Source organism: Palaemon carinicauda, chromosome 11, assembly GCF_036898095.1.
Source record: "Palaemon carinicauda isolate YSFRI2023 chromosome 11, ASM3689809v2, whole genome shotgun sequence".
Taxonomy (NCBI): domain Eukaryota; kingdom Metazoa; phylum Arthropoda; class Malacostraca; order Decapoda; family Palaemonidae; genus Palaemon; species Palaemon carinicauda.
In genome coordinates this window covers 71690771-71713649 of record NC_090735.1, presented here as the reverse complement: position 1 = coordinate 71713649, position 22879 = coordinate 71690771, and the positions used below count along the sequence as shown (strand labels likewise).

The 22879-nt window shown below is 41.8% G+C and overlaps 1 protein-coding gene across 2 annotated transcripts in view; it reads left to right on the top strand.

Moving 5' to 3' along the window:
* Window positions 1-2912: 2912 nt before the first annotated feature.
* The window catches only part of LOC137650066 (cyclin-dependent kinase 17-like), a 270741-nt gene continuing 250774 nt past the window's right edge, over window positions 2913-22879 (top strand). The window contains exon 1 of one of the 2 annotated variants that reach the window (XM_068383121.1): window positions 2913-2953. The gene's annotated coding sequence lies outside the window, so the exon portion shown is untranslated. The remainder of the gene's footprint in view (window positions 2954-22879) is intronic. The other variant, XM_068383120.1, reaches the window with a different exon arrangement.

Here is a 22879-nt window from a genome sequence, read left to right as displayed (position 1 = left end):
TCCTACTATGCCCAGTAAGGAGTCTGAGGCGTTATCTTAAAAGAACAGCTGCAGTCCATCCTCGCGTGCAAGCCCTGTTTGTGAGCACTGGAAGGACGAAGAGGAGGGTCACCAAGAATACTATCTCAGCTTGGATTCGAAGGGTCATCCATCATTCCCTGAATCCAGACCCTCCTCCGTCACGTCGCCCTAGAGCACACAATGTCAGAGGCATCACAACGTCCCTGGCATTCAAGAGAAACTTCTCTGTGACGCAGGTGATACAAGCTGGGGTCTGGAAGCGTCAAATGACCTTCACAGCCCACTACCTGCAGGACGTGACCCATAGGAGCCTCGATACGTTCTCTATCGGCCCTGTGGTGGCTGCACAACCGCTGGTCTAACCTCAGGCTCCTTAATGGACAGGTAGCAGAAGGTTGAGGGCATTGTTACCCGGTTTTAAACTGCATGAATGAAAAAGTATGTCTGGCCCTTACTCTTTTCTTCATCCTCCCCTCTCTTGGGAAAGCAGCATCCTGGGTTCTCTGCATAGCTGACCTCAAACCACTGCAGGTAAACCATGCTTCCTTGTGCTCCTAGTATTAGTATAATACTGTCGCGTCCCCCATACCCTGACGAGGTGGTATTGGGAACGTCCTAACCTAGATTTCCATCTAAAGGACTTTAGGTCAACTTCCTAGGACGAGTCACACTTCTTTCCTTCACACACAAGCTTATGTAGGCCGCACGTTCCTTGCAGAGCAAGGAATTTGCGAGGTGCAGGGACTCCTTTTCTCGAGTGCTGCTCACTCGGATTCTGAGTCCCCGGGCAAAGCCAAAGCCAGTAAGGCTGGGACTTTCCACCCTACCTAAGGGTTAAGTCACCCCATGTAAATAGCGTGGTTTGTATTTCGGTTACGGAACAAATGACAAATTCGGAGATAATTTGTATTTTTCCTAACCATACTAACCTTAGGTATTTCCACATATTTGCCCGCCAGCCCTGTCCCCCGTGAAGTCCTACCTCTAAGCGAAGTGAATCAGTTCACCGGTGTGTGAGGGGGGAGGGGTAGCTAGCTACCCCTCCCCTACCCCCTTCGCTAACTAGCGAGAGGGTAGTTAACCCTCGTTAAAAATCTAATGGCTCGTCATTTCAGCTACGCCGAAAGTAATACCCCATGTAAATAGCTAAGGTTTGTATGGTTAGGAAAAATACAAATTATCTCCGAATTTGTCATATTTTGAAAGAAGTGTTATTTAGCGTGTTAATGATGGTAAGTATATCTAATGGAATTATCTATCATTTTAGTGATATTAAGGATGTCTTTTCCTGAATTTATTCACCTCCAAATTGTGAAAGAAGTGTGATTTAGTGTTTTAGTGATGGTAAGGGATGTCTTTTCCTTGATTTTGTTTACCTCCAAATTGTGAAAGAAATGTTATCTAGCATTTTAGTGATGGTAAGTGATATTTTCTGGAATTTTTTTTATCTCTAAATTGTGAAAAAAATTCTATGTAGGATTTTAGTGATGGTAAGGGATGGCTTCTCGATTTTGTTTACCTCTAGATTGTGAGAGAAATGTTATTCATTGTGTTTAGTTTTATTAAAAGGGAGAGATTTACCATTCCTCTTATTCTAGCTTGACTCCTATAGAGCCTGCCTGGTCTAATTTTGGAATGAAAATTATTTACATCATTACTAAAAAGTGAAAAAAAAAAAAATATTTAGTAAATATAAAGGGTGAAGAGAATAGATTATGGTGTAAAAATCTATGTTAAATATAATTATATTGAAGATAAGTGATACCTTCTCCTGGATTTGTTCTTAATTTTTTTTTTTTTTTTTCAGATGTGATGTGGCAGTGCAGTGGACCAAACTCTCAAAGTCAAACAGTGTTTGGGTACCATGCTCAGTGGGGCTCACAGAACTTTGTTTGCCATTATGGTATCCTGAAAATTCTGCTTTGCTAAACTTTGAAAGTATCAATTAGTATCAAATCGTGTTCAGTGTTCGTATGTGTTCGTGCCATGTCCCGCAGATAATAGAAAAATGAATTTGTTATTTGGAGGTCACATTAATAAAATGTTATTTTAGAAGGGAAACTTGAAATTTTTTAAGAGTAAATATATATTATATATATACAGTTTATCAGATATAAAACTTGAAGTTTACAGTAAACTATATAAGTGTTGAGAGAAAAGTACACTATTTGAATTTTAATGCCTTTTACACTTGTTATATGAAAAATTTAATGCAAGGCAGTTTTCTATCTTGTTTTGCTCAAAAAATTTGACTTGAAAATACTTATGGAACTCTGTTGAATGTGAAAAGAAAAGAGAGACATTTGATATATGTGCTTCCAACCACAACACAAGTGCCTTATGAAAGAGTGTTATTAATGTACTGTATGTTGTTGAAGCCTAGAACCTTTTTATAGGACAGCATTTTGTTTTGGACTTAGAAATTATTCAAAGACAAATTGTATATATTTTGTGACAAAGGAAGTATGCTGTAGATATTTTTGTAGTCGGAAAATCTTGTGATAATTGTGCCGTATAGTACTTAAAAGGAATGTGTGATGTTCAAGACAAGATTATAGTTTGCCCCTTTAAGTAGACAAGAATATAATTTGTCATTCAAGACAAGATTATAATTTGTCGTTCAAGAAAGAGAATAGAGCTAGCTGCTTGCGATAGTTTAGAGTTATTTTTTTTTTGCTTTTGAAGAGCCATGCTTAGAAATGGCTTTGGGACCAAGTGATGCAATGAAAGGCATTTAAAAGAAGTACTTAAATTTTCATATTTGAATGTAACTTGTCTAGGGATAGCTCATAAAGTTTTTGTTGTTCAAGATGAGTCTCAAACGCATCCGCCGGCGCCTTTCGCAAACCTTCACCAGGTTTCACGACGGAAGCTTAAACGAGTTGGGCCGAACACCTGACCATAGATGAAAATGGTGGAATCAGGGAAAATGGTAAGTTGAAGTTATATGGAAGTAATTTTGCAGTCAAAAGTATAAAAAATTTCTTGAAATTGTTACTGGAAATATCTTTAAGGTCTTCAAAATTCCTGTGTAACATTATCCTGTTAATCTTAATGGCCTGGTTTCCAAAAATTCTCTCTCTCCTCTCTCTCTCTCTCTCTCTCTCTCTCTCTCTCTCTCTCTCTCTCTCTCTCTCCTCTCTCTCTCTCTCTCTCCTCTCCTCTCTCTCTCTCTCTCTCAACGTTGACTAGAGTATGACCTTACTGAGGTCATGGTAGTTGATATAATAGCTTGCGGGTAGACCCCGCCTACCCACGTGGTAGCCTAACTTTTCACTTTGATTTCGACCGTTGAAGAGTACTGATGTACTATATGGTGCCTCGTCTGACAATTTTGCTTGTTCCCTCAGTTGGAATATTGGATTTGCAGTCGTGTCCAAGGGATATTGTGATTGGAATTACAATATTCCCTGATAAATGTAGTTGGGCTACAGTTTCTGTGCAACCTGGTTGAGTTCCAGAGACAACTACTGTTCCTGTCCTTCCCCTCAAGTGGGTGGCCAACAACATTAGGCAAATAAAGGTTTACCTTGGATATTACTGGTGCTCCGTTGGCAGACCGCCGACAATTTTGAAACGAGATTTCATTCCTAGGGCCAGGAGAATGACTTTGTATATTAGGACTTAGTATCCTGCTTCTCGTAAGTCTCTGCTATGAATGTTGATCTCATGAGATTCAGGTAATCAAAGTTTGTGCACAGGCATAACAACTTCTATTTGTTTTCAATCTACGGGAATCTAGATAAAGATAATTAAACTTCGATTGTCCTTTCCTTACTGGCTGTTTTCCCTGTTGGAGCCCCTGGGCTTATAGCATCTTGCTTTTCCAACTAGGGTTGCAGCTTAGCAAATAATAATAATAATAATAATAATATCATTATAGCTAAGATACAAGATGCTGGTAGAAAGACCTCTTTTCTTTTAATCTCTTTCTCTTACTGATTGTTATGGCTCAAGAGCTTTGGACTTTCCTTCTGAATCAGGCTGTGAGCAAATCATAAGTTATGTTTCTCACAGGTCTGATAACTACTTGGATCTCGTATACACTGACGCCCCTGGTTATATAACTACGGCTTGGAAGCATCTAATCGCTGAGTTACTCTTAGTCGAGTAAGAGTTAGCATTGGAAGAACTTGAAAGAGGGGTCTCACCCCCTTATCTTGGTGCCCATGTGGGCATCCCATCCAAACAATAGACCAAATAGTATGTGTGTGTGAACAGGGGCCAATCTGTACAGATTTGGACCTCTACAAATGTAATCAGGCCGCCATGCAGTAGTAACAATGTTGTCACGATAAGATATGATGATGACGCTGACCACAATCGGTAATCATGCAAGCTGGAGTTTACTCTCTTAGTCAATACTGTAGTTACCTTTCAAGTCTAGAGATGAAGGGCTTACCCCTTCTTTCCCAGGTAACTTACCTCTTCCCGTTAGTTGTTCCTTCCCAATGCTTAGGCTTGTAGAAAAGGAAGATGTCACCAAAGCGCAGGATGACTAATCTGGCAAACCAAGGTGCCCTATATCAGATGGCAAGGAGAAACTTTGGACGACCTAGCATGTGGCTCCACTACAGGAGACTTCCAAAGAGTTCAGGAAGGAAATATCCTATTTTTTTTCCTCAGCATATTCTCAGTGCATACCTCATCCTCTGGGAAGCACCAAAGGCCTTTGTCTGAGAAGACTAACCAACAAAACAAAATGAAACCTATTTTAATAACACAGACATTAAACTTGTATGTTTTGCTGCATTACTAGATGTTGCCCCCATTTAGTCATCAAATAGTTTATTTTGTTCTTTCCTTGTTACTCCCTCCACAATAGGAACATAGCAGACTAAAAGCAGCTAAGCTTCTTACCCGTGTAGAGCTGGTCTTCTAGATTGCTCCCACTTAATTACCTGTACTGTACTTGAATGGGAACATGTGAATAAAGAGATTCAGATATCTGATCATTTGCTCAATGATGAAGATTTTGTTCAAGAGTAATAAATACAAAATAGCTACATAGTCGAATACAAATATGGTTCAACCCTAAAAAAATTGCCAGAAAAGATTTTTCAACTGTTTCTTGATTCAAGTGATTTGTAGAATATCATACTAAAAGTCTACCAAAATGCAGATGCAATATTACAAAGCTGTGAAATCCAAGATGGCTGCCAATGCATAAAAAAGTGTAATAAACTTCCTTGATATTCACTCTACAGTGATAGATAATCTCTATACACCTAGGTTTTTTGGTAAAAAAAATACAATGGAAAAAGTCAAATTTACTTTTAATCATTGTATAATGAAATACAAGATGGTCCAATGATGGCCACTGATATGCAAATATAACCTAAATTAACCATATGTCAAATATCAATATATACAAAACATACAGTACAATTACGTAACAGTATATCGCCTATGAAACTAGTGTGTTTGGTTGCTACCAGAGTCTTAAAATCTAAACTTGATATGATAATCTTACTAACTCTTAAGGATACATATTTCATTAGCAGTGTTGATATAAAGATACTCAATTGATACTCCTCATCTTCCTCTTTACTGAATTTGACGTGATTGTATGGATTATCACATTTTTCTAAATGGCGTTTTCCACAGGCAGGTGTACATGGTAATCCATACACCCTACAACTACACCACGATGATCAGCAGACAGATTTGCAGTTAAAATTTATTATCTTTAACAGATTGTCTAGAGCTGCATTCCTATCTGACATTAACTTAGTGTCCTCTATCATCTAACCCAAGTTCTACACATCTATGTCACTCTTTCCCAATACACACCATTATCTGTTAATAAACTCTGAGAGAATGAAATTTGGTGGAAGTCTCTGTTGGAGGTAGATGATTCAGTGCTACAAAAGATTTTGAAGACAATTTGCTTGGACAGGGCTGTGGCGCAAAAATGTCAGTGACTCTGCACCCTTCCCACCAAAGAGCGCAGCCATTACCTTGGCTCCAGTATGTTCAGTTCCTTTTTATTCTTCGTTTGGAGAGAGGAATTGATCATCGCAAGATTGCAACACAGAATTCCCTTTGACTAACTTTTGAAATGACGCCCATTTTCCTACACCAAAGATGCACGATGTACTATCACATCCAGTAAAAGCGTGGATGGAAAGCAGTTGAGAGCAGAGTTTATTTCCTAGGACAGACTTAAGACTGTTAATGTGATACACTGTTGTGGCAGTTAGTTTATCTAGCCTGAAATAAAGGTCCTTGCTATCTGTCAGTGCATAATGAAGGAGTAGAACTAAGAGGTCTGTGTCTTCTCCAATCAAGGTAGTGGTATGTAATTGTGATGCTTCAACTACAGCACTAGTAATATCTATGTTAGCATCACCAGGTGAGTTGATGACAACACATCCTCTTTTTCTAAGTTTACCACTGATCAGATCAATTTAGGTTTACTTGTTGATATCCCTCAACAAAAATTCTTTCTCTCCTGTCAGTGAACTAAGTCTCGGCTGTAACACTAACAACAGGGTGAACTTTCTTCCCTAAACACCTTTGGTGAGTGTTCTCCTTGATTGATGGACCTCCATTATAGCCATTAAAAACTACTGTTGCCACCCCATATTTTCAAATGATGAAAACTTCATATGACTAAGCTATTTTGCCGTAGCTATCTCCCTTCTTCCAGGGTACTCAGTGTGATAAGAACCCTCCATCAAGGACATAGTGCTATGTCTGAGGAGTGGATTGACGTGGATCTATACCTTCTTCTTTCCAATGATCTGAAATAGCGTGAGCGAGCTGTGGTTTATCTGGCTTACGAAATATGTTTCTAATCTCAAAAGAGCTGAAGGGAATGGGCTAAGCTAGCTCATATCCTAAAGCATCTTCCAGTGACAGCTCACCTGTTTTTGTCAGTACCAATAATCTCTGAAATAATAGGGCTGGGTCAATACTTTGATCTGGTGCAACCTTGATTGCAGAAACATCCCCAAGCGTTATGGCTTTATCTTTTCTCTTGAAAGAGTATCTGAAGGCAAACTGCCCTATCATATTTTTAACTATTTTCTTTCCAATGGTCTTGTATTCAAGAACACTTATGTTGAGATTTGCCACTACACTACTGACTACTTTCCGCAGTGAGGAGTCTTCTGAAAAGGGTGAACAAGATAGTAATTTGGTCTTGAGCTTTTATAGGTCTTAAGCATCCCTTCTCATCCTTACTTTGGTCAAATCCTTATGTTGATCACTGGTAGTGTAGGAAAGGTCATTCGATTCCCTCATTGCCTTGTTATAGTCGGCAAGCTGACAGTGTCCAGAATTACCTCTGCTCTTCTGTCATACCACTTCCCCGAGTCAGTCCACCTGAGGTTTTTAGTGACCTCATTAAAGTTTGTTCAATAGCAAGATCAGAACTAAGGCCTGCCCAGTACCGATCACTATGACGGATCCCATGAAGACCAGTGGAAAATTTTTGAAACACGTCTTGATGAGTTAGCTCTAGTTGCTCCATCTCTTGAACATAGAAATGTGCACTTGAGATAAATGTAATGGCCAGCTGATGCAAATATTGGGAGAGAATCAAAATTAGCACTTAAACTAATAACCAAGATCCAGTATGATCTGGCATGATCAATCTTCTTGCAACTCACAACATCTGATAATTAAGCCACAGATGACTTATCTTTGACCTATCACTAAGTTCTGACTTCCATTTTCCCAATTACAGATTGGTTTTAATCGCTGAATCTTATGTCACAACACTCTCCATGGATGATTGATCTGACAACAATAATGAGTATGCATCCTCACACTTAACAACCAAAGATACGACTTCTGGTCTGTCACTAACTAGATCTGAAACAGTTATGGGGTTCAGTAATTTGTCTACAGGCAGGTGACCACGAATAGCTCTTTTCTGGGGCGGCCTGTGACGGCCGGTGAAAAGGGTCCTTCTTACACTTTTCTAATATATAAATAATGATAATAAAATTGGTTATAAAACGTAAGTGATATAACCTAGATGACAGAGTACCAGATGGGCAATATTAACTTGAAAATTTACCGAAGCGAACAAAACCCAAAATGGCTGCCAATAGCGAGGCAGGCCAATCACTTCTAAAACTAAAATCCACAATACTGGAAACAGAACAAATGCCCGGTACTGCAATAAACTGTCAAAACAAACTATGGTACTTAACATTGGTAAAGGTGAAGTAGCAACGTCAGTCATGTTGAATTAACGACAAACACTTGTGAAAAAACACTGATCAAAACACTACCGACTTAGCTAGCAAGTCCAAAACAGAAGGATGTCCTAGAGAGCGCGCGTGGTAGGTGTCGGGGGGGTAGTCCAACTGTGTTCTCTAGGGCCTGTCACGGCCCTCCCCATTGATGAAGGGATTATCTAAATGGAAGACAGCCTGTGAATAGTGGTTTTTCACACGCCCTTGTTAAATACACGACACCTACAAGGTGTTCGCGCGAGGGTTGTAACCTCTGCATTCCATGCTTTTATCTTTCTCTAGTATATTTGGAAGATTTATATTAGAAAAGTGTAAGAAGGACCCTTTTCACTGGGTGTCACAGGCCTCTTCCCAGAAATAGATTTTTCCTTCGTCAAAATCCCTTTGTGCAGATTTCCCTGTCATCATTTGATCCAAGTTTTCACCATATATCACCTGTGGAATGTATTTCAGGCCTGTACCATTCATGATAGATCCAGTTGCACCCATTTCATTAGTGTGTGAAAGCAACTTAACAAGAGATCTATTTCCTTCAGATGGCTATTCTGAGGTGCATCAAAAGTGATCTCACTTGCTTTCCAGTACAGGGGCTGGTCAAATGTTGTTATTGGTGTGATACCATGTTTTACTGCTTGCTTATGAATAAATTCCAGTGTAGACAAAAAGCAGCTCTTGTCATCCGAGTACAAGTCAATCATGGGCACGTACACAATTGAGGACTGACCGGGGTGTTTGTACCCCTCATGAATTATATGCATCATACTAGACCAGTTTGGAGTTTCTTGTTTAAAGTGTATTGATAGGTCCTATAGAATATTCAGTGTTTGATCACATTTTGTGTTTTTTGTTATTTGTGTAAACACTACCTTATGGCTGGCTTGGTTGGCAAAGCGATAGTCCACTATGGCAATCCTTGTGTTCTCCACATACTCAAGTTCTGAAACAATTCGTCTTTGAGTGACCTGTCTTTTTTGACCTGGAGACAAGGCAGCAATTATCCCCATCCCATGCAAGGAGACTACCATCGATTGAAAGAATATTGTGATCAACGTTGTTAGCAGCGAACAGATCAGTCACATCTCTATTGAATCAATATCCTCACCCAAAATATCTATAGCAACAGTGTCAGCAGCATTCTTTTCAAAGAACTTCTCTATATGATGAGCAAAATCCCATCTTATGCAAATTATCTACCAGGAACCTTGACCGTTACAAATGTGTTTGTAAGGCAATATGTTTCTGTATTTGGGATAAAACATTTTGAGGATGTACTGCCTGAATGATTGCCTGTCCAACCCTGCAACCATTTGGCTCTTATCTTTTTCCACAAACAAAATATCCAGAACTGTGCGAAGACTGTCTGGAAGATACGTCAAAGAAATATCAAGTTTTAGCATATCTGTACCGAGATATTGGTCTGTAACAGAGGGAACTTCAATTTTCATATCACTTTTGATATAGTACAGCGGCATAGCAGACCAATTGTTCAAATTGGTCTAAAAGCATCAAAATTGGCACACATGTAGATTAATATATTCTAAACATTTTTGGATATGGAGGCATTCAAGATTAGCCCTTAGGAAGATATGGCGGCCATTGTTCAAAATGGCCGCCATTTAACATTAGCGTCATTACATAGACTTCATTATGTGTCGTTAGTTTGGTGCTAGATGGGCCAAAATTCCCTTTTTTTACATCAGAATTAACATCAATAAATGTTTAACAGATATTTAGATGAATCTTCTCAAAAATGGCCCCCAAACTGGCCGCCATTTTGTGGAAAAAGTGGACATTTGATGAAGATTTCAATACTCAATGACATAATACCTCTAATAACCAGTACCTGATTTCAGGAACACACTTTAATTGCTCAAGTTGCTTTTTTATTTCAAATTGCTGGCAAAATTGCTAGTCAAAATAATACACAGAGTACGGGAAGTTTACAGTATGGTCAGATTGTAGTTATATAGTCGACCAAAAGCCCAATCTCTAGGCACAGTACTTGTGTAATCCTGCAGTACATACATGTAATACAATAACGTAGATTTTGCCACACTATGTTAATTATGATTCCGAACTTTTCAAATCTGGTCACCAGAATTATGAATGTCTACAGATCATAATGTTGGTTAGCAAGTTTTCTGTCCCAATCTACTGGCATTCGCCTTCACAAATACATAGACCAGTGCATTGCAGTGAAGCGTTCTTGCACTTGCAGCGGTTTTTGCAGCCTTTCTTGCATCCGCAAGACACCAGCTCATAGCAGGCCTTGGATGCCTCAGGGAGTGTGGTCCAGAGTGGTGTGTAGAGCCCATCATCACTCCGATGCCAGCCCCAGTCTGTTGGTGGAGGGAGCACGGGCGTTGGTACCAATGCCTGGCCCCAGACATGACCACCCTGAAGGGCAGATCTCTTCACATGCTGCTCCAGAGCAGCGTAGGTTGGCGGGATGTTCTGAACAGAGTTCGTCTTTCCAAAGAGCTGCTTTCTCGCCTTGTTGATGTCCTTGCATTTGCTTGTGCGAATTCTTGGCTGTGGTGGCACTTGGGTTGTGGTCAATGTTGTCCACAGCCGCAGTTGTGAACACATTGCTACGCAGGGTAGGCGGGCAGACCACTTCCTCTATGCGGTACAGCTGACACACGCTGTTTCCCATCTGGGCAGAAAGACGTAGGACTCTGTCATATGAGATGCTTAGGCCCAGAGAGAAGAGCTTGTCCACAAGTCCTCTCTTGCGTGTTTCAGCATACAGCATCAGCCCAACATAGGTTGGAAGAGGAGTTTCTTGAGACGTACTGTGTCTGACAGCTGGAGGCTCCTGTGTCTTTGTTGCTCCCTGCTTCCGACTTTGCTTGACACTGTTGAACTTGAGAAGCTGCGCAATGGAAAGAGCTACTTGTGTTGAAGAGTAATGGCTTTGATTCTTGATGGTGGGGCCATCCAGCACCATATTTACCATTGCAACTAGTACGTTTGGCACAGAGTCCTCCTGACAGCCGCCCGGGAATGATCCACGGAATTGGTAAGTGTCTTCAAACATATATCGACGAACTATCTGTGCAGCACGCGCAAGGTGAACTGCCTCAGTGTCACAGTCTTGCTCGCAGGCTTTGCCTAGCGCTTCACCAATGTCTTCATCAAACGCTAGTAAAACATCTCGGCCTTTGCTGTGGGATCTCAGGCCTGGTATCTGGGCTAACAGGCACTCTTTCAGCCTTGTGCTATTAACTTTCTGGCACAAAACAACCCCGAGCTGTTCCATTCTTGTTGTGTATAGCTTTACAAGTTCTGCGAGTCTGAAGACTGGGGTGGTGCCCTCTTCTAGGTGGGTTTCCTCGATATACAGGACCAGTTCAGCCAGTACGATTCTTGACATTACACCTTCATGGTCAGTTTTCTGCTCGGCTTCTACAGTGGTCTTTGCACGATAGTAAAGAGCCAACAAACACTTGGAATGGTACTTGGCCTCCAGAGCCACCATATCACCCATGCTGAGCCTGGCTATGAGTTCATTGTCCCCAACTTGCGCTGCACACTTCCGTACGCGTGTGTCCACCTGGAAGGTTGTTACTTCATGTAGGGTCTCTGTGCCAGACTTTCCACAGAAAAAGCAGGAGGTGCCGCTGGTAGTGGCTTCTGAAGAGTGTGTTCTGGCGCGCTTGGCCTGGACATTGTCAGTACTATCAAATGCTGAGCTGCTTGCGATGCGTCTCTTCTCTGCTCTTCGTAGCATTGTGTTATTGTATTTGAGCATACATGTTTTATGCCACTTGGCCTGGTGGGCAACCATTGTCGCCTCAACACCTTGTCCTTCATCTAGTCTCTGTAACTGAACAGTTCTTGGCAGTTCTCCGAGTTCATCAAATTTGACCAAGTTTGCAGCCATTGTCGTGTATCCACTCCCAGGGTCTCGGCGTTTAGACAGTACTGGGCAGACAAGTGACTCTGTTGTCTCTTCTTGACATACAAGACACAGCTTCCAGTTTGTCTCAGGAGGTGTTGTGGGAGTACGTTGCTCAAAAGTATCGACCAGTTGGAACTTCTTTGCCATGGCTGCAGTCTGGAACAACGCGTCTCTGATGTCAGGTGGTGCTGCTGCTGCCTCACCTGCAAAGACACAAAACACCACCATGTTACCACAAGTTACTACTACAAGCACCATGACTATCAACACTATACTATTACTGCAGCCGCCGTCACTGCCACCAACGCTGTCGCTGCAAAGTAAAATTCATTTTCTTGTGAAATGGTAGCCAAATTATTTGGTAAGCACAGAAGTATGTGTAATTGTACAATACTTATCACCTCTAGCACACTTATCACCTTTAGCATCCACAAAAAGACAAATTATGGTACATATTCAATGACGCTAACGGTAAATAGCGGCCATTTTGAAAAATGGCCGCCAAATGTGCTACGGGGAGAATCTTGAATGCCTCCATATCCAAAATTGTTCAGAATGTATTAATCCACATGTGTGCCAATTTTGGTGCTTTTAGAACAATTTGAACAATTGGTTTCATATTTCTTACTATGCCGCTGGGCTAATAAGTTTATCAGCAGTTTTGATAATTCTTCTCTTCTGAGATTCCTCATCAGTGTCCCTATTGCACGTGAAATATGATCGAAGGATGTTAGAACTTGTATTCCTCATTGTAACTATCATTTTGGCCTTCTTCTATTATATATATTGAGTCCCCATAATGCTCTCTCAATTTTTTTCAAGATACTGATTGCCATTTTGAAATGAATCTTCACTGCAAAGATATTCTTCAATTTTATCCCTTAGGGCAGACACTGTCAATTGTTCCTCATCATTAGCTTCAAGATAAGAGCACATTTTCGAAAAGACGTAATCTTGGTCTTCATTTTTGGGTCGTCCTGATTTTCTTTGCTTTGTATTTTGCTCCACCTTAAACCTATGGGAAATATCACGCCTGGATCAAAAGTTCCCATCACAGGAGTGGTGATATATACAGTCGGCTGCATGTAAGTCACAACCATAGTACAGTACTCGATTCAACCTTTCACCGTAACACTTTAGTCATCCGAACAGTCACTACAACACTGCATTATTGTCTCAACAAAATTATCTGTCTTCATAAAACTGAAATCTGAGGCATTAAATGTAACTTTAGTTCCATAGAAAAGACAATTGAATTTGCTGTCAAATGATCCAGTAAATGTCTGCACACTTTTGAGCAAGGGTTTACTTTTGTTATTGTTTAATGAATTGGTAATGTCCTATGGGTTTATGTACCGCTTACGACAATTTGAATGGACTACTCAACCAGCTGTCACCTCTTTTTGCACTTGCTTCATTGATTTCACTGCCACCCTTTTCACGAATCCGAACTGCATCATCCTGGGTCTCTATTTCTTTCTAGCAGATTGGGCATGTTTGAGGGTAGACATCAGTGACACTCATTTTGGGTATATTTGAGGTTAGAGGTCAGTGACATAGGTTGGTACCTTAAAAGAAAGAGTGTAGAAAATATAAATAGAGATTTTTATCCTATATCATTAAAATTCAATGATTTCAATACTTCCATTGCATTCCTCAACCCTCAAAACCTAGGTACTGTATAGACATCATACTGTAATTATCATTCTAAAGTAAATGATAAGAAATTTATTTGCATGTTAAAGTATTGGTGGCCATCTAGGATTTGGCAGCTTTCCAATGGTCAGAAATAAGTTGACCTTTATTGTGTTATTTTCCACATCAAAAAGTACCAGAATCACTTGGAAAACCTTTTCTAGGACTTTTTTGTGGGTTCAAGGTTTTTTCTGTCTATCTGTACTCGACTATACATGACATACGGGAAAAAGTCATGGAACACATTCTAATCTAACCTAACTGTAAGTTCCATTGTCGTATAGTATGCACAAAATTTCTTGTCGTATAATATGTGCAAAAGTTCTCCTGTAAAGTATGTGTAACTATTCGTCATGTATACTAAATCTTCATTTAGAGACATAGCTGGTTATCTAGAGTACAGTGTTCCAACAGACATAAAATGCCTATTATTATTATTATTAATTGCTAAGCTACAACCCTAGTTGGAAAAGCAGAATGCTATAAGCCCAGGGGCTCCAACAGGGAAAATAGCCCAGTGAGGAAAGGAAACAAGGAAAAAATAAACATTTTAAGAATAATAATATAATAAATATCTCTTGTGTAAACTATAAAAACTTTAACAAAACCTGAGGAAGAGAAATTAGATAGCTTAGTGTGCCCGAGTGTACCCTCACGCAAGAGAACTCTAACCCGAGATAGTGGAAGACCATGGTACAGAGGCTATGGCACTACCCAAGACTAGAGAACAATGGTTTGATTTTGGAGTGCCCTTCTCCTAGAAGAGCTGCTTACCATAGCTAAAGAGTCTCTTCTACCCTTACCAAGAGGAAAGTAGCCACTGAACAATTACAGTGCAGTAGTTAATCCCTTTGGTGAAGAAGAACTGTTTGGTAATCTCAGTGTTGTAAGGTGTATGAGGACAGAGGAGAATCTGTAAAAAATAGGCCAGACTATTTTGTGTATATGTAGGCAAAGGGAAAGTGAACCGTAACCAGAGAGAAGGATCCAATGTAGTACAGTCTGGCCAGTCAAAGGACCCCATAACTCTCTAGCGGTAGTATCTCAACGGGTGGCTGGTGCCCTGGCCAACCTTCTACCAACGAAAGTATTTTCTCTCTATCTTTTGCTCATTCTCCATCTCTCAGGAGACGCAATCAGCCAAGCTTTCCGGCAGCAGTTGTAGGAAGCACCCCTCTCTCGACTTCCTCATAAAGCTCCCAAAATACTAAAGCAACTTCTCACATGTCCTCTGCCCCACTATGGGGTGCATAAGACTTAATCCTCAAAGGTCTATCTATCTACCGAGGCACTACCCCTAATTTGGGGGCTAACTTGCATAAAAAAAAGAACAAAAGGGGAACTTTTCTTCTCTTACCTCCTCCCAGCCTGACGAGGGATTCAGTCGAGTTTGGCTGGTACTGCTAGGGTGCCACAGCCCACTCTCTCCCGTTAGCCACCACAAATGAAGTAACATATGTTGAATCCCCCTACTGCTGCTATCTCACCGGTCATCAAGGCGACTGGAGGAAGCAGCAGGGCCTATCGAAACTGAGTGACAATCGCTCGCCATTCGTTCTTATTTCTTGCATACACTTTTGCCTCTCGCATCTATTTTCCTATCACCTAAAGCTTTTTCCACTCCATCCATCCACCTAAACCTTGGCTTTCCTCTTGTACTTCTCCCATCGTCTTTTGCATTTATCATCATCTTCAGCAGATGCCCATTTTCCATTCTCTTTACATGGCCAAACCTCCTCCATACATTCATATCCTTTCTAACTGCTAATTTATTTCTTATACCTGTTCTCACCCTCACTACTTCGTTCCTAACCCTATCTACTCAAGATACACCATCCATACTCAGACACTTCACTCGAACACATTCAATTTCTGTCTCTGTTACTTTCATTCCCCACAACTCCGATCCATACGTCACAGTTGGTACAATCACTTTCTCATACAGAACACTCTTTACATTCATTTCTAACCTCTATTCTTTACGACTCCCTTCACTTCATAATTCATTTCCTTTCTGACATACATCTGCTTCCACTCCACCATTTGCAGCAACAACAGACCCAAATACTTAAACTGATACATCCTCAAGTAACTCTCCATTCAACATGACATTCAACCTAGCACCACCCTCCCTTTTCGTGCATGTCATAACCTTACTCTTACCCACATTAACTCTCATCTTCCTTTTCTTAAACACCCTCCAAAACTCTGTCACTAATCGACCCATCTTCTCCTCTGAGTCTGCAATCGATGCTGTATCATCCACGAGCAACAACTGATTTACCTCCCACTCATGATCACTCTCATCTATCAGTTTCAATCTTGACCAAGCACTCAAGCTTTCATCTCTCTCATTACTCTGTCAACAAAGAAATGGAACAACCATGACAACATCACACATCCCTGTCTCAGTCCCACTATCACTGGAAACCACGCACTCACTACATATCCTCTCCTAACACACGCTTTACTGCCTATGTATAAACTCTTCACTGCTTGCAACAACCTTCCACTCATTCCATATAACCTCATCACATTTCACATCACTTCCCTATCAACTCCCAATATCCTCATGTGTAAAATGGATTTGGTCGTTGGTTAGGAAGGCATTAATTGCAAAACTTAGGAATGTCCCTCCAGGTTCCTTTATTGATGCTTAAGCCTTTGTTATTATTATTTTTAAATATTTAACTTAGCCGGTGAATATATAATAGCTGAGCCTCTGGCGGCTCGACAGAAAAACACACAAAAACTCGCGAGCGATCGCTATGAAGGTTGCGGGTGTGCCCACTAGCGCCAACTATCGGCCAGATACCGCATATACATGTAAACAGACCCAATTTTTTCTCTGTCGGCCTTAACGACAAGACGTATCAATACTCGCTGTATAACCTGGAGTTTTCTCAACATATTTGGTGAAGTACTTCCTTTTGGTTTGAGCTTTCGCAGCGCAGGTGTTTTATCTTCAACTTAAATCTTGAACTCGTTTTTGGATAGATTTAATTTTTGATGACTTTGGATTGTTTTTTGGACTTTCTTTGACTTTTAAATGGCCGACCCTTCCCTTAGTACGAAAGTGTGTTTTAGGCTTTTAGCAATTATCTTATCACGTTATAAATTAATTATAGATTTTCCTCTATATATTTTATATCTCAACCGCCTTTATTAGGCGGCCTCTTCGATTAGCATTCCATTTATAATAAACATCAAGATAAATTTTAATGATTTGTTTATATGCGACCTTTCCTATTCCTCCTCTAATCCGAGAGTAGGCGGTCCTAACTTGGAAACCGAAGTTAAACAACGTTGAGCCCTTTCAATCGTAAATAACTTTTACAGAGCAAATGATTTAAAACTTATTAAATGAATATTTTTTAGTAGATATTTTATGAAAGATTTTCTTTGAATAGTCTTCGTACTGTTTCAAAGATGAACTAACGTTTACTTTATTTATGCTACGCAGTTTGCGCTCTATCGTTACGATAGAGAGAGAGAGAGAGAATCACGGTTTCACTTTGCAGAAAGAGTTTATCGATTCTGACGTTTTGTTCATTCTTCTTTCAAAGCTTAAATGTTTTAAATACTATTTTAAAGGAACTTGTTAATTGAAAAACCTTTCAGTTTTTTCCTTTGGTCAAATAACCTGTTTATTGACGAAAGGTAAGTGGGCTCTTCTCTTCGGTGCGAAATCAAGAGAGAGAGAGAGAGAGAGAGAGAGAGAGAGAGAGAGAGAGAGAGAGAGAGAGAGAGAGAGAGAAAGAGAGAGGAAGAGAGAACGTTCCGATCTTTATTCTCGTCCCAAGCGAGTAACGTTGTTCTCGAGTCAGTTTTTTACTCTCGTCCCTAGTCTCTGTACGGGGAGAAAGGATAAAATGTTTTTAGTTTTTATTCTCGTCCCAAGGCACTGTACGGTGAGAGATTGAAAACGTAGTTTTGAATGAACTAGTGTTTAGTCTCCTTCCCAGCCACTGATCTTTTTATCTTAATTTATGTTTACTGTTTTTTGCTTGTATTAATGTGCTTACATTATACGACTGATTTCGCAATTATAACCTTTTGATGATTGTAGAATTGCGTGCTTCAGGTAGAAATCAGTTTTATTCATACCTAATGTGAATTGTTGAAAAATTCGATTTCAGTGAAGTAAGTGCAAAACAGAAAATCGTAGTGATAAAGTGATAATTGCGCAAAGTGTTATCAGTGTTGCGACCGAGGGTTCGTCTGTTCGTGCCTGTCGTTCGCCTAGTCCGAGACCTCTTGCAAGCTCCCAAGCCCAGGGGAGAAGTAATGTCGTACGACTTATGGGTTCGAGAGGACTTGATCAGCGAACAGACGTTCCCTCTATGGTTTCAGGCGTGTCTCATCAACACCGCCCCTACCATAAGACGAGCGAGACGATTTTCTCCTCGTCATCCGAAGGCTTTTCGCATAAGAAATCGTGGAACAAGGTTTCGAGGCCCTTTAAGCGAAAGTCAGTCCTTTCAGGACAGGTCCAGCGTCCTGGTTTTAACCATTAGGACAGCTCTGACCCTATGCAGTCATCGGAAGACTGCTCGCCGCCTAAACAAAAGCGTAACACAGGCTCCGAGAGTCTTTTTGTAGGCAAGGTTTTGCAGTCATAGACGTTACCCTCGTCTCTTACCGCAACCATTCCCGTTGATCCTAAATGGGTTGTACGGCAAGACATGCAGAATAAGCTTGCCTCTCTTATGGAGGACTATTCTGTTGAGCAGGTTCACGATGATCCTCGCCGCTTAGCTGATCGAGATCTTGGCCGTCAGCCGCCCAAACGAGCCTTTGCTCATCCTGTTGACATTGACGTTACAAAGTCATGTCAATCGTGTTTTGTAGAGCCTCACTCGATGCAGTCCCGTGTTGACTCTCAGCCGCTTGTGGACATTCAGCCGCTGCCGCTTGCTCTTGTTGACGTTCAGGACGTTCACCAACCAGCATAGTTGACTTGTTTTGACGTTGAGCGTCAAGCACCGCAGTCAAGAGTTGTTTTGACTGCTCAGTCTAAGCAGTCAAGGCAGTCTCGAGTTGACGTCGAACATCCTCCCGCACCTGTTGTTGTTACTGGTCAGTCCTTTAAGCGGTTACATGATATAGCGTCCTTGACTGCTACTGTTGCTCCTTTGCGTGTGGACTCTGCTTGTCAAGCATTGCCACCACGGCAGGTCTCTCCCTTGCTTGAAACTCGGCTATTGTCGGACAAGGTTCCTTCAGATGAGGAAGTTGCTGTTCCCCCTCCTACTGATATTCCCTTGAGGACTCTGTCAGACGGAGAGGAGCCTAAAGCTGCTCAGCCCTCTATGGACTTTAAATAAATCATGCTGATTTTTAAGGATCTTTGTCCGGATCTTTTTGTAACTGCTGCTCCTCGTTCGCCTAAACGTCAGAGTTTACACTAGGCCTAGCTACTTCGAAGCCGTTGTTTTATAAGCTAGTGCTCTCTCGCTCTTCTAAGAGAGCTTTACGTTTGCTAGGCGACTGGTTAATCACCAGGAGGAGTTTGGGGGAGACAGCCTTTGCTTTCCCTACTTTTAAGCTGGCTTATAGAGCGAGAGTCTGATATGACAAGGGAGAAGTTCTCGGTTTGGGAGTTCCTGCCTCTGCCCAGATAGACTTCTCAAACCTCATAGACTCTCCCTGGCGCCTGGCCATGAGACGCGCCAAGTTTTTATGGTCGACTTCAGAGCTAGGCCATCTCCTGTTAGGAGTTTTTTCGAGCGTTTGAAGTTTTGCTGTACAATTATGTTATGCATAAACAAGGCTTTCAGGGATGGCTCCAATGATCTGACAGCCACGTTCTCTGCAGGAACAAGTCCCTCAGGGATGGCTCCAATGATCTGGCAGCCATGTTCACTGCAGGAGTACGTAAGAGGCAAGTGCGCTCAATGTGTTCATTGTCAAGACAAACTTCACGATGAAGTCTACCAGGCTGTCTTGACAGCATTAATGGAAGGCGACTGGATGGTCTCTCTCGACCTTCAGGAGGCATACTTCCACATTCCTATACACCCGGATTCCCAACCGTTTCTGAGGTTTGTTTACAGGAATGTGGGGTACCAGTTTCGAGCCCTGTGCTTTGGCCTCAGTCCTGCTCCTCTCGTGTTTACGAGGCTCATGAGGAATGTGGCAAAATCCCTCCATCTATCGGGGATCCGAGCCTCCCTGTACTTGGACGACTGGCTTCTCAGAGCATCGTCCAGTCTTCGCTGTCTGCAGGATCTACATTGGACGTTGAGTCTGGCCAGGAGTTGGGACTTTTGGTCAACCTAAAAGTCCCAACTGATCCCATCCCAGATTATTCTATATTTGGGGATGGAGATTCGCAGTCCAGTTTTTTCGGGCTTTTCCGTCTGCCACCCGAATAGAACAAGCCCTGCTCGAAGTCCAACTAATGCTGAAAAGAGAACGTTCGTTCAGTCAGGAGTTGGAACAGTCTCGTAGGGACTCTCATCCCTGGAGCAGTTTGTCTCACTAGGGAGACTACACCTTCTGCCTCTCCGGTTCCATCTAGCCTCTCACTGGAACTAGGACAAGACGTTAGAAACGGTATCATTCCCAGTCTCCGAACCAGTAAAGGCATGCCTGAAATGGTGGGATAGCAATATCAGTCTGAGAGAGGGACTATCCCTAGCAGTCAAGAACCCAAACCACGTGTTGTTCTCAGACGCGTCGGATTTGGGTTGGGGTGCGACCCTGGACGGTCGGGAATGCTCGGGTCTGTGGACCTCAAGTCAGAAGAGCATGCACATCAACGGCAAGGAGCTATTAGCAGTCCACTTGGCCTTGATGATATTCGAAAGCTTCTCTGAAACTAAGTGGTAGAGGTCAACTCAGACAACACCACAGCTTTAGCGTACATCTCCAAGCAAGGAGGCACACACTCCTTCACGCTGCTCGAGATCGCAAGGGACCTTCTCCTATGGTCAAGAAATCGAGGCATCTCCCTGTTGACGAGATTCATCCAGGGGGACTTGAACGTCTTGGCAGACTGTCTCAGTCGGAGGGGTCAGGTGATACCCACGGAATGGACCCTCCACAAGGACGTGGGCAAGAGTCTTTGGGCTACTTGGGGTCAACCCACCATAGACCTCTTTGCCTCCTCGTTGACCAAAAGGTTACCAATCTATTGCTCTCCAGTCCTAGATACAGAAGCAATCCACATAGACGCGTTTCTACTGGATTGGTCTCTTCTGGACTTATATGCATTCCCACCATTCAAGATAGTCAACAAGGTACTGCAGAAGTTCGCCTCTCACGAAGGGACAAGGTTGACGTTGGTTGCTACCCTCTGGCCCGCGAGAGAGTGGTTCACCGAGGTACTTCAATGGCTGGTAGACTTTCCAAGAAGTCTTCCTCTATGGGTAGATCTGTTACGTCAGCCCCACGTAAAGAATGTCCATCAAAGCCTCCCCGCTCTTCGTCTGACTTCCATCAGACTATCGAAAGACTCTCAAGAGCTCGAGGCTTTTCGAAGGAGGCAGCCAGTGCGATTGCAAGAGCGAGGAGAGCTTCTACCATTAGAGTATACCAGTCGAAGTGGGAAGTCTTTCGAGACTGGTGCAAGTCAGCATCTGTGTCCTCGTCCAGTACCTCTGTAGCCCAAATCGCAGATTTTCTTTTACATCTGAGAAAGGTTCGCTCCCTTTCAGCTCCCACGATTAAGGGCTACAGGAGCATGTTGGCTTCGGTCTTTCGACATAGAGGCTTAGATCTTTCCAACAATAAAGGTCTCCAAGATCTCCTTAAGTCTTTCGAGACCTCTAAGGAACGTTGTTTGGCAACTCCTGGATGGAACTTAGACGTGGTCCTAAGGTTCCTCATGTCAGACAGGTTTGAGCCATTACATTCAGCCTCCCTGAAGGATCTCACCCTCAAGACACTTTTCCTAGTGTGCTTGGCTTCGGCTAAAAGGGTCAGTGAACTTCATGCCTTCAGTAAGAACATCGGCTTTTCTACAGAAAAAGCCACTTGTTCACTTCAACTTGGTTTCCTGGCCAAAAATGAACTGCCTTCTTGTCCTTGGCCTAAATCTTTTGATATTCCTTGCTTATCAGAGATCGTAGACAACGAACTGGAAAGAGTATTATGTCCTGTTAGAGCTCTTAAGTTCTATTTAGCTCGTACTAAGTCATTACGAGGTAAATCTGAGTCATTATGGTGCTCAGTTAAGAAACCATCATTGCCTATGTCAAAGAATGCTTTGTCATATTTTATCAGATTTTTAATACGAGAAGCTCATTCTCACTTGAATGAGAAAGACCGATGTTTGCTTAAGGTTAAGACGCACGAAGTTAGAGCTATAGCAACCTCCGTGGCCTTCAAGCAAAATAAATCTCTGCAAAGTATTATGGACGCGACTTTTTGGAGAAGCAAGTCAGTGTTCGCGTCATTTTACTTAAAAGATGTCCAGACTCTTTACGAGGACTGCTACACACTGGGTCCATTCGTTGCAGCGAGTGCAGTAGTGGGTGAGGGTTCTACCACTACATTACCCTAATTCCAATATCCTTTTTAATCTGTCTCTTGAAATGTTTTTAATATTGTTTTTTGGGTTGTACGGAAGGCTAAGAAGCCTTTCGCATCCTGATTGATTTGGCGGGTGGTCAAAGTCATTTCTTGAGAGCGCCCAGATTAGGGGTTTGATGAGGTCCTGTTGTATGGGTTGCAGCCCTTAATACTTCAGCTTCTGGGAGTCTTTCAGCATCCTAAGAGGATCGGTGGGCTTCGTGAGGAAGACAGACTAATAAGGCAGAGTAATCGTCTAAGTCAACTTCCTTACCAGGTACCTTTATATATTTGGGTTTTGTTATGATATATCTGTCAAAAACTCTAAGCATATACGCTGTAAACTTAATTAACTCTGGTCTCTACCCACCACCATGGGTGTGAATCAGCTATTATATATTCACCGGCTAAGTTAAATATTTAAAAATGATATTTTAATTATAAAATAAATTTTTGAATATACTTACCCGGTGAATATATAAATTAAAGGCCCCCCCTTCCTCCCCGATAGAGACCCAGCGGGATGAGAAAA